This window comes from Fukomys damarensis, unplaced genomic scaffold, assembly GCF_012274545.1.
Source record: "Fukomys damarensis isolate Sample0158 unplaced genomic scaffold, DMR_v1.0_HiC HiC_scaffold_26, whole genome shotgun sequence".
Classification (NCBI taxonomy): Eukaryota; Metazoa; Chordata; class Mammalia; order Rodentia; family Bathyergidae; genus Fukomys; species Fukomys damarensis.
Genome location: NW_022900938.1, coordinates 21,641,111 through 21,654,082, shown reverse-complemented (window position 1 = coordinate 21,654,082; position 12,972 = coordinate 21,641,111). Strand labels below are relative to the sequence as shown.

The window sequence follows — 12,972 nt, the reverse complement described above, 5'->3', positions numbered from 1 at the left end:
CATGCTGTGAGGCGTGGAGTGTGGGTGAGTAAAATGTGAGGGCACCAAGACTGGCAATGCCCGGAGGGCACCCTGAAGCGGGAATTAGTGCTGAATGGTAAAGACTGTACAGAGGGCAAATGAGGAGGCATGGGCAAGTCTCAGAGAAACATGAGACCGCTCCCTGGCAGAGTTACCAGTAAATAAGCGCGCGACTAGGGCGGAGCATAGGGTGCGCTGCAGCGGAGACAGAGACGAGGTTCTAAAGGGGCTCAGCTGGCAGACTCTTCCCACCAGCACTTCCGTTAGCATACATAATTGGAATGTACTGAAGTCCTTACCAACTGGAAAAATAATCCTGAAATGGGCCAAATTACGAGAAGTACGGTAATCTAGCAAATAAACAGAACGAATTTGGCTTAAAACCATTATTCAAATTTTATAAAACTGCTGGGGATTTAGCTCAGTGGTTCGGTGGCCTGCCTTGCAAGCGCAAGGACCCGAGTTCAACCGCTGGTACCAAAAAAAAAAAAAAAAAAAATTACATAAAACTATCTTCCTAAGGCAATGCAAAGAGACTCCTCTGTATAGAATTGTTAGCTAAATATAATATCCAATAATTTGTGAATAAATTGACATGAGCTAACTTGGGAAACTACAGAAATGTTACTATCCTTTAGCCACAGATTCCAGCTCAGCCATGGGGCTCTAAAGCAGATATTTAATGCGGCTTGAGAAATTTTTAATATTAGTCCACAAATCCATATTCTGTCCTTAAAAGTCAAAAATCTAGGGAATTTTATGCCTATCAAATGCATTTGGGGGGGTGTGCCAGGGATCGATCTTGGGACCTTGTGTGGTGGCACCACTGAGCTAAATCACCAGCTCAAATGTATCTGTCATATTACATTTTATATCCACATAAATATCAACTTTAAAGAAAGTATAATGTAATGAACAGCTTTTGCCACATTGTTTGACTCTATTAAGCCCACCAAAGAATCGTACAAACAACAAGATTTTTCCATACAAATATAAAAGAAATTTATTATCATAATAAGCAACAAATAAATCTTACTGGATTTTTTTGCTAAAAGAAGAAATTAAGTTTAATAAAAGTCTATTGAGATTATGAAAAAGCAAGGATTTGGAGATCATGTCCAAATTTTAAAAAAAATATATATATATACATAATAATATATATACATATATAATAGTAATATATATGATATATTAATATCATGTATAATAAAGATTTGTCTGTAGTTAGTAATATAAATAAGGTTTCCAGAATAACATTCTTTAAAATTATATTTTTCTCTATGTTAAACTTGAAGTTTTTCTATTAATTATAAAATACTGATGAATGTCCTGGTGTACTAGAGAGAGCACAGGCATAGAAAACACAGTCCAGATTTGGATGTTAGCTTCACCACTCACTAGCTATGTCATTTTCTGGATTAATTTACTTGTCTCAGCCCATTTCTTAATCCTACCACTGTCTTCTTCACCAAAATTTTAATGAGCATTAACAAAAATGATGTGCACCGAGTGATACTACTACCCAGCACGAAAGGAGAGCATTCTACAGATACTTAGTTCCCTTCCCTTACCATCTTGTATCAACCAAAACTTATTGCTTAGCCAGGAGCAGTGACCTATGTCTGTAATTCCCTGCTACTCAGGGGTTGAAACAGAAGGATCTGAAATTCAAGGCTAGCCAAGGCATCTTAGCAAAATTCTCATCTCAAAAATAACCCAGAGTTTAACGCAATAATTTAGTGTCACTCACATTTCTGTGGGTTGCTGGGTAGTTATTCTGCTTCTCATACTATCAGCAGGGGTGTGGACTGCAGAAGACCCAGAAGGTCTGACATCTGGTGTTAGTCAACCAAGGCTAACACCTCAATTTTTCTAATGTCCTTAAGTATCTCACAGTATGATGGCTAGACTTAAAGATGGAGCATTTCAGGGGCAACAGGAAGCAGAAGTTGCTGATTCCAAAAGACGTAGAACATCTCTTTGTCCATATTCTTTTGGTCAAAGCCAGATTCAAGGAAAGGGAATGAGCTCTGTCTCTTGAGGAGTGGGAAGCATCTACCAGTAAAAGAAATATTTGGGATTAGGGGTAGGGTGTAAGCTTTGAAGCACTTCCCTTTAACCAGAACAGTTCAGATCTCTCCCATGAGTGAAATACACTATTCTTTTTTTTTTTTTTTTTTTTTTTTTTTTTTTTGGTACAGGGGATTGAACTCAGGTCCTTGTGCTTGCGAGGCAGGCAGCAGAACCACTGAGCCAAATCCCTGGCCCAAAACACACTCATTCTTATAACCTTAAAATTTTCATACCATCATGGCATCCACTATCCAGGATCTTATCATTTAAATAAAGTCCTCAAACAAGTAAGCCTTCCAGGTATGGTCTCTGCAATGTAGCACCTGACTATAATTTAGAAAGACTAATTCTCTGCCCCACTTTCACGAAAAAATGCAAGGGTGAAAGGGGACAAGATAACCACAACAGACGCTTCCATTCCCAAAAGGGGGTTGGGGAATAGAAAGAGTAGAGCAGTCTCCAGACATAATACTTCTGAAATTCAGCTGCATGACTGCAGTCATTTTCTCTCAAACTGGAGCTCAGAGGAAGTCCCTTGCCCACTACTGCCTGTTGAGAGTAGTTTTCCCAGACTCTGTGCCATAGGTTTCACTGTCGCTGCTCTAGCCCTTTGGTGCAGCCTTCTGAGTCATTCTTATTCATAAGTAATGACCCATATTTGCAGCTTAGTTTTCTTAGCTTGCCTCTTGTACAAAGGTGATCAGGGTCTCAAGGCCTCTTTAGTTTTTAAAATATCCCTGTCTCTTCAGTCTGAGTTGGTGTAATATTTGTTTAATCTGGGCTTCCAGTATATCAAACTATCATCTACTCCATTAAATTAAAGCCATACCCATATCTTTTGGGGACAGAATGCTTTTATCTTGGTTTTAGAGTCAGGAACTATAGGACAATGCCCTTAAATTCTTAGACATACTTCTGTTTAGCAGAGAGAGAATCAAAGTCCTATTGTCTAGCTGGCAGTAGCTTGGATTTGATCTTTGCCAACATAATCCTGGGTTGGACTCTGTGTTCTTGTTTCATCAGATGCAGCTAAAAGAAACCAATTGGTGCTTAAAATATTTTGCCTGAAAATCTTCTTAGCCACAGCCACAAGTCCACAAGGTATGTTTTCTATCTTGCATGTTACACTTGTTGACAGGATTGCCAAACTTTCTACCACTATATAAATAGGGGGTTTCTTTTACCCAGCATCCAATAACAATTTTACCACTGTCCTCTGCCCTCATTAATAGTTTCCTCAAGGCCCTTCTGGTCTCTGCCTACCAGCTGGTCCCAAGGCGGGTGCCACATGTTTCAGGTTTTTGTTACAGTGGCAACCCCAGATGATTTTAATTTCCATTTTGTGATGTATTGCTATGCAAAAATACCAAATTTTAGTGATTTAAAACAATAGCCATTTTATTGCTTCTCATGATTCTATGGATTATCAAATATTTATTAATTGAGTAGTCCTTCTGATCTTGCTTGGAGTCTTGAGCAGTTGCAGTCCTGCTGGTTAGGTTTTGTGATGGACTGAATGTTTGTGCCCCCTCAAAATTCATAAGTTGAATCCCTAACCCCCAATGCAATGGCATTAGAAAGTGGGACCTTTGGAAAGTAATTAGGTCATGCAAGATGGAGCTCTTATTTATGAAAGGGATAGACGCCTTTATAAAAGACCTCAGAGAAAGTCCTCTCCCTCCTTCTCTTTCCCTCTCCCTAAAAGAAGTCTGCAAACTGGAAGAGAGCCCTCCTCAGAACCCAAGCATGCTGGCTCCAGAAGTGTGAAAAATGAGGTTTGGTGGTTAATAAGCCACCTAGCCCGTGGTATTCTGCTAGGTCACAGTTTTGGTGGCTGAATGTTCAAGCCCAAACTGACCCAGACATGCCTGCAAAACACAAACGCTTCTTTACTTCTTTGTCTGGTGCTTCTACATCCCTTCTTGTGGCCTCTCTCTCCCTGCATATGATGCCTCATTACCCAGAGTCATTTCAGTTGGGTAATCTGGACTGCTTAGTAGCTTAGAACTCCAAGAGGCAGAAAGTAGAACTTCCATTGTCTCAGTGTCTGAACTTGCAAGTTCCAGAAACCAATTTTGCTGCATTCTCTTGGGCAAAGCAAATCATAAGCCAAGCTCACATTAAAGCAGGAGATGTGGGAAATGTAGCTCAGTGATAGAGTGTTCACCTAGCATGGGCAGGGCCCTGGGTTCAATACCTAGCACTAAAAGCAGCTGGGTAGTGAACTATAATCTCCATTTATAAAAATAAGAGGCAAGCCAGGCTCAGTGGTGCATGCCTGGATTGCAAACTGATAGCCAGCCTGGACAACATAGCAAAAGTCTATCTCAAAATTTTAAAAAATGATTTGAAAAAATCCAAGAATGTAGCTCAGGAACAGAATGCCTGCCTAGCATGTATAATGCTCTGGGTTCACTCCCTACTATCATAATAAACAAACAAACAAACAAACAAATAAAAAGAAAGGGAAGGATTTTGGGGGAGGAACTTGGGGAACCAGCCATCACGATGAATATCACTATGTAGAGCCACCTCATTTGGGGTAAATTGGAGGACAAGTGAGTTCTGGGTTCAATGCCATGGTGAACTCCCTCAAGTGGGCAGATGGCTGCTGTGGTCTGAGTTTGATTCAAGTGTGTCCCCAAAGGCTCAAGCACTGGAAGCTTGGGCCCCAGCACGTGGTTTCAAACTGGAGGAGCCTTTAAAAGGTGGGGCCTACTGGAGGTGACTACATCTACAGGGCACCACCCTTGGAAGCAAGGGATCCTGGCTGGTTCTTGAGAGAGTGGATTATAGAGTGAAGCTGCCCCACCAGTTTGTCTCCTTCTACTCCTGGCTGTTTCTCTTCCTGTTTCTCAGCCATGCGTCAGAGCAAGGAGCCCTCACCAGAGGATGACCAGAAAGGGAACTTGATCTTGAACATTCAGCACCAAAACTGTGACCTAAATAAACCCCTCTTCTTTGCTAAGTACCCAGATTCAGGTATTTTCTTATAGCAACAGAATATGAACTAAAACAATGTCTGATTAAACCAAGGACGGGTCTCAAACTCAAATCCTATTTCAGGTACTCAAGGAATGTTAGGAGACATATTGCAAGATTGCTAAATTTCCTCTTCTTTTTTCTCTTTCCTTTCTTTATTCCTTTTTTTCCCCCCAAAGGAAATAAATGCATCTAGTTGTTCTGGATGAAGAAGAAAATTTTATTCCTAAGCCAAATTAATGTCTCCTTTCACCTAATCAGCTACTTTTCTTTATAAAATGATACCTCAATAGATTCTCATTTGTCCCCCAAAGCAGAGTGAGAATGTGTCATTAGCACAGCGATTACTACCCATTGATCCTCTTCTAGAAATTTGATGTATGGAGTCTATGTCCATATTCAGCATTAAGGGCTTGGCCTGTGTAGTAATTCTTTTCAAATTATGGGCATAAGTAGGAAATATTTGATGTATGCAGAAATATGAAATTCAAACAGAAAGGAACTATGAGCAGGACATGGTGGTGCTGTAGTCCAAGCACTTGGGAGCTGAAGAAGGATCACAAGTTCAAGGTCAGTATGGGATACATAGTGAGTTCAAAGCCAATCTGGACTACACAATGAGACCCCATGACCAACAGATTCATTTGGCCCAATTTTTTATAATATTAAATTTGATAATTTAATAGCTTAGGTATGATAAATGAGTATAGCAAGACAAAATAAACTAGCCATAGAGATATTAAATTGTGTCATACAAACCTTACTCTAATATTTAGTACTTTTATTCACTTTATTTTTATAGAAATATAGAAATTCACATACCATACAACTTGCTCTTTTATTGTGTACAACTGTTATTTTTTAGTACTGTCACAATGATATACAATCCGCACCACCATCTAGTTCTAGAACATTTACATTACCCCAAAAGAAAACTCTGAAACTCTGAGCAATCACCCATCCCCCTGTTCCCTCATCCCTAAACTCCACTCAGAAATCAGGTATCTGCTTTCTACCGTAGGATTTGCTTATTCTGGACATTTCATGTAAAAAGAACCACACAATTTATGACTTTTAATATCTGGCTTCTGTCATTGTACTAAGATTCTCCAGAAAGTAGAACCAATAGGATAGATGCATGGACAGATGGCAGAGATTTCTTATGAGGAATTGGCTTAACGTGAGTATGGAGACTAAGTCATCCCACAGTCTGACCTCTGCAGTTTGGAGACTCAGAAAGACTGTAGTATAGTTCTGAGAACCAGAGGCTGTGGTATAAATCCCAATCAAGGAGAGAAGTCTGATGTCCCAGCATAAGCATCCAAGCAGGGAGAGTGAATTGTCCCTTTTTATATCTGTTTGTTCTAAGGTTGACATATCACATTTCATTTATACATTTATCATTGATAGGCAATTGGATTATTTTCACTTTTTGGGTATGAATATTATTATTCAATGTAAACTAAAGGTTCCCGCAGAATATCCCAAATGAGGCAAACATTTGTTTATGATTTTACTTTAGGGTTTTTTTTTTCTCTTTTTTCAAATTTGCTTTAAGACTGCAGACAATATTTTGGAAAAGAAAGCTATCTAAAAGAAAATTTATTTCCGGAGGGAGAAATTAAGCCAATAATGAATACTTAGATAAAATGTAGAGTGTGAAATTAGAAATTACAGGTACACTTTACTAATCAAACTCATAAGCCCAGGAGGATGACAGGAACATAAAAGAGAATTCAAGCTGTTTTTCAGGGGCAGGGGGAATTTATATAAAAAAAACTTAAATAAAAGTGCTCTTGTTTCAAGATTTATAGGAAATATAAGCCAAATAAAATTGCCTTATTATGAAGATTTGGGCAAAGAATTCATTTCTAGCTAGTTATTTGCCATAGCAAGGATCAGAGTGCTCACCTCCCCTGTCCTGTTTCTCGTTCTGAGGGTGTTTTGTTTTTACATATAATTAATGGTCCCCAGATGTACTTTCTTTTCAGAGCCCCATCTTCCCACTTTCATCTTCCTTAGGAAACAGAGGTTTTCAATATTTCCCTAAGCCCCCCAAAATCAAACAACAGAGCCGTGTTGACAGAACTTTTAGGAAATGTTTCCTTAGGCATAATGTAAATAAATCTCTCCTGTGTAATCTCACAGTATCTCCTCTCCTGGAACCGCTCCTCCTCTCTCAAGTCTTTCATCAGAAACCTCATTTTTCACCACCATTCCCTGTTCTCCCTCATCCCATATGTTCTTGTCACGAAGCCTACTCTTCAGCCTTACCTCTAGCTCTAATGCCTTAGGTTTTGAGACTTCTGGCCCCTCCTGGATCCTTCCTTCTTTTCATGCCTGGTCCCAAGTGGTCACTTCCCTCAGGCCAAGACTTTGGCTTCCTCTGTCCATTTAGTCACCCACACAAAAACAACCTGCTTCCAACTTCTTTACACACTTGTAAAAGTCTTGCTTCTGCTGGGGTTTCAAGTGGCTCAGAAATTGTTCCATTCCCTTTGTATTCACAGTGGATACTTCAAATCTTTACTGTTCTCAAGTCCCAGCCTTTATCCACCATTCTCTGAACAGAAGAAAAAGAAATAGAGACCACCAGGTGGAGAATAACTCTCCTCCACCTATGAACTTACTTGAATATCTTGTCATCCTTACATCTTTCCTCGTTTCTTCACTGATGTCCCTTTCCCTTCTCCGTCCCTTTTGTGCTGTTTCAGCCCCCTCCAAATTCTACTTCTGTCACCCTTCTCATGTCGGGCTTCAGATTCTCCTCTCACAGGGTCTGTATATTAACATCTTAAAAACCTTCTTGTAATATTCGCAGTATCTAGATTCACCTTTAACTTCCTAATTAGTTTCTCTGCCTTCAAACACATTTCTTCTCTCTAATCTGGTCTCTGCAATGCAGATAGGGCATAAGATTAGATAGGGCTGGGGATTTAGCTCAGTGGCGCTGTGCCTGCCTGGCAAGAGCAAGGTCCTGAGTTTGATCCCTGGTACCAGGGGGGGAAAAGGGAACAAAACAAAACAACAACAACAAAAAAAAACTTAGTTGTGGCAGTTCCATAATTTAAACTTTTCATGGCTCTTCCATTTCCAAGATAAAATCCAAACTTCTTACCTTGGTAGACAAGACCCTTAAGCCTGTGAGTCCTATTTCCTGTCTCTTTCCTCTTTACTGCTCAAGAAAAACATTGTGCTTTAGCTATAGAAAATAGTATCATCATGTAGTTTCACCTCTTCATGCCTCTACTCAAACTACTCCTTCTTATGGGATTAATTTGGTCCCTTAAAAATTCATATGCTGAAGTCTGAACCCCTCGTATCTGAGAATGTGTATTTGGAGATAGGCCTTTTCAAGAAGTTGCTGTGGCAAAATAAGGTCATATGATATCTTAGTCTGTTTTGTGTTGCTATAACACAATATCTGATGTGGGGTACTTTATAAAGTAAATGAGGTTTTTTTGGTTTACAATTCTGATGGCAAGGGGTGGGGTGTCCAAAGAGCATGGTGTCAATATACTGAGGGCTCCCAACTATGTCACAATATGGCAGGAAAGCAGAAAGGAAACTGGCCAAGTATAGAAGAAGCCAAGCCCGTGGGGCGATCTCACCTTTATAACAATGTGCTCTTGTAAGAACTCATTCCTGAGAGACCCAGTCTATCCTAGACACCAGCGTAATCCACTTATTAAAGATTCCACTGCCTCAACACCACCACAGTAGGGTCCACACTTCCTACACACAAACCTTTGAGGGTTAAGCCACAGCCAAATCATAACACGAGGACAAGCCCTAATCTAACATGACTCGTGTCCTTGGAAGAAAAGGAGGGGTTAGGACATGGATACAGAGGGAAGATCATGTAAAGATTCAGTGAGAAGATACCACTTAGAAGCCAAGGTCAGAGGGCTCAGAAGAAACTAACCATGGCGATACCTTGATCTTGGACTCCTGGATTCCAGATCTGTGAGGAAATAAATGTTTGTTGTTTAGGCCACCCAGCCTGTGAAGCACTGCTATTATTACAGCCCTAGTATTCCCCACATACTCCTCCAGAATCTCCTTCTAAGTACCATCTCTCTCCCTCCCTCTCCTTCTCCCTCTTCCTCTCTCCCTCTCTCCCTCTCCTCACCCATCTATTCCTCCTTCATACATTTTGAATCCCATCTCCTCCCTAATACCTTTTTCCTATTAACACACACGTAGCCTCCACCTGCCCTGAGGCCATTCTTGCAGGGAAACTTGTACTACCTGTAGATACCATTACATTATCATTAACCGCCTTTATCAGTATTCTCTCTGCCTCAGTTGCTTCTTAATTCCAGAGTAGCAAAGTGCATGTATATTACTGTTGTGATTAGAATCTGATCACAACAGATACATATTTTTCTCAAGAGACACCAGAAGCCTTAGAAACTACCAGAAATTTGTGTCCGTGTAAAATGTTGTCAGTATCTTCTAGTAGACCACTCACTTCATGTGTTCTGAAGTCATACAAATGTTTGAGTCATACAAATGTTCTTTCAAGAAGTTTCTGTTAATTTTTCCCTTTTACCTTTTTATTTGTTGATTATACAAATAAAATTACATATATCTAAAGTGTACAACCCCACGTTCTGAGATAATATACACTGTGAAATGATTACTACAATCAAATTAGTTAGCAATCCAGCACCTCACATCCTTACAGCATTTCTTAATCTCCTCTGCTTAGAAACAAGGTGTAAAAGCCCAATTCAAAAAATAGTCTTAAGAGGCCGGGAATTTAGCTTAGTGGTTCTGCTGCCTGCCTTGCAAGTGCAAGGTCCTGAGTTTGATCCCTGGTACAAAAACAAAACAAAACAAAAGAAACCTCTTAAGCAAAAATGTGCTCAGCACCTCACTCTAAGAGATTAAAACAAGTAAGTGAATATCACTCTAGAAAATTTCTTGATATTTCTCTACATATATGCATTTTTAAAAAATGGCAGTGCCAATTTTGCAACCTGCTGCTTTACTTCATGGTGTGTAGTGGATACCTTTTCACCTCCATAAATTCATGTCAATGTCATGATCTCTTAATAACATAATGAACAACTTTTCTATACCCTCGTTCCCCTCTCCCACACCACCTCCCCACTCCGCCTTATTTCCTTCCTCTTGTCTAGTAATAGTCTCCCTTCTACTTTCATGTAGTTTTTTTTTTTATTCCACATATTATGGAAAACATGAGATACTTGTCTTTCTGAGTCAGACTTATTTTGCTTAACATGATAATCCTCAGTTCCATCCATTCCTTTTTTGCAAGTGACATAATTTCTTATTTATGGTTGGATAATACTCCATTATGGATCCTTTTCATTTCTTTTTTATCTGTTCATGGGCATCTAGGCTGATTCCATTCCTTGACTATTGTGAATTGTGCCTCAATAAACATGGTCATGCAGTTAACCCTATGGTATGGTGACTTTAATTTCTTCGGGTATATTCAAGAGTGGTATAACTGGGTTGTATGGCAGCTATTTTTAGTTTTCTGAAGAAACTCTTTTTCTGATTTTCATAGTGGCTGTACTAATTTACATTCCTCCAGCATTGCAGAAGTATTTCCATTTCTGTCCACAATCTTGCCAGTAGTTATTCTTTTTGTACCCTTGATGCTAGCCATTCTGACTGGATAAGATACAATCTTGATGTAATTTTGATTTGCATTTCTCAAGTGGCTAAAAATATTTTTAAAATTTTTATATACTTATTAGTCATTTATACTTCTTTTGAGAAGTATCTGTTCAATGCATTTGCCCATTTAGTGGTGAAGCTATTTAAGTTTTTTGATTTTTTTTTTTTTAGTTCTTTATATAGTCTAGGTATTAATCCTCTGTCAGAAGAGTATCTGTCAAAGATTTTCTCCCATTCTGTAAATTATCTCTTCACTCTGTTGGTTGTTTTTGTTGCTGTTCAGAAACTTGGAAAAATGTTAGAGTCTCATTTGTTGATTCTTGTTATTCTCTGCTGAACTACTGAAGTCTGTTCAGGAAGTCTTGCCTGTGCCAATGACATCAAGTGTTTCCTTATGGTTTTTTTTTTTTTTAGCAGTTTCAAAGTTTTGAGTCCTCCGTCTAGGTCTTTGATCTGTTTTGAATTGATTTTTGTACAGGTGAGAGACAGAGATCTAGTTTCAATCTTCTATGAGTGAATATCTAGTTTTCCCAGTACCGTGTGCTGGAGAGGCTGTCTTTTACTGTAACATATATTTTGGCTCCTTTGTCCAGAGTCAAATGGCTAGAGTTGCATGGGTTTGTTTCTGTGTCCTCTATTCTGCTCCACTGGTCTATGTGTCTATTTTTATGCCATAGTATGCTGTTTTTGTTACTGTGGCTCTACAGTGCAATTTGAAAGGCGGTATTGTGATGCCTCCAGCTTTGATCTTCTTGCTTAGGATGATTTGCGTATTCTGGGTCTTTTATGTTTTCATGAAAATTGTAGATTTTTGGTAGTTACATAAAGAATGTCTTTAGATGTTTGATAGGAATTGCATTAAATCTGTAGATTGTTCTTGGTAACATGACCATTTTAACCAAATTATTTCTGCCAACCCATGAACATGGGAGCTCTCTCGATGTTTTTGTGTCTTGTTCAATTTCCTTCTTCAGTGTTCTATAATTTTCACTGAAGAGGCCTTTTTTTATCTCCTTGCTTACGTTGATTCATAGGGTTTTTTAAAAAGCTATGTTGAATAAAATTATTTTTCTGATTTCTTCCTCAGCTAGTTCATTATATATAGAAAATCTATTGACTTTTTGATGTTCATTTTTGCAAACTGTGTTAATTTTAAGGATTCTTACCAGGTATAATTAATATTATTTTCATAATTCTTAATATCAAGCTTTTCAAGTATTACTTGTAGTACTTATGACTCCTAAGGAAGTCTTTGAGCATAGTAGTTAAGGATTTGGGGGATTTGCATGAAGAAATAGGTAGCTGTAAGGTGTTGCTTTTTAAAAAAGAGACATCCCAAAGGCTAGAGGTATAAGCTAGGTAGTAAAACATATGCCCAGCATGCATAAAGCCCTGAGTTCGATTCCCAGTACCCTGAAAAAATAAAGCTAAGAACAACCCAGAATAAAGAGTTACAACCTTTGCCAAGCTAGCTGGAGTTCTTAGAGGATTACAAAAAGGCATCTTCCTTTAAAGATAGAACTTTCTGCAATAACGATGGAGACAGAATCTGGCAGCATGCTATCTGAGGTCAGAGGACTAAAGAGAAAGGACCAGTGACATGTGTCTGTAGACTCACTCATTAGAGCTGAGAAGAGCATCTCAGACAGGTGTACAACAAAGGAGACTACAGGAGGATCATCTCTGTCATGATGAAGGCATTGGGAGAACCAAGCGCTTGTCATACAGTTAGAGGTTGGAGTTATCTCACTAAAGCTTTGATTCAAACACTTTTGGGGATGATTGTATGGCTCTATAGCTTTTCTGTGACTCACTTCTTACATGTTAAAGGAAATGAGAATTTGGTACACACTTCAGCAAGGGAATTTAAAGGCCAAACTTCTATTTTGTAGAGAGAAGATGACGCTTGACAAAAACCTGGTCCATAAAAATAAACAAAGGACAGCCCAGAGAATTGTAGAAGGAAGAGTTGCCACAGATAACAATGGACCGAAAACTATGTAGCCTCCTTTTCACTGCTGCAAAACACTCTACAGCAATAAAGAAAGACGTCCTCATTTCTTGGCCTGTGGCTTCCTGACTTCCTCACTTGCTGCTGAAATCACTGTTCTCTTCTGTGCTTCCCCACCTTCTGGCATGGTACTGGGGAATGGAACCAGGACCCCACACAGGTTAGGCATCATTCTAGTGCTTGCTACATCTCCAGCCTTCCTCTTGGGCTTCTAGCAAAAGTCACAGTGT

At 39.1% G+C, this 12,972-nt stretch overlaps 1 long non-coding RNA gene across 1 annotated transcript; it reads left to right on the top strand.

Annotated features, from left to right (window-relative positions):
• The first annotated feature begins 252 nt into the window (after positions 1 to 252).
• Positions 253 to 12,699, top strand: LOC104850194. The gene is made up of 3 exons (XR_776902.1): positions 253 to 361; positions 3,118 to 3,195; positions 12,624 to 12,699. It is a non-coding gene; the product is annotated as an uncharacterized LOC104850194 (long non-coding RNA).
• Positions 12,700 to 12,972: the final 273 nt, after the last annotated feature.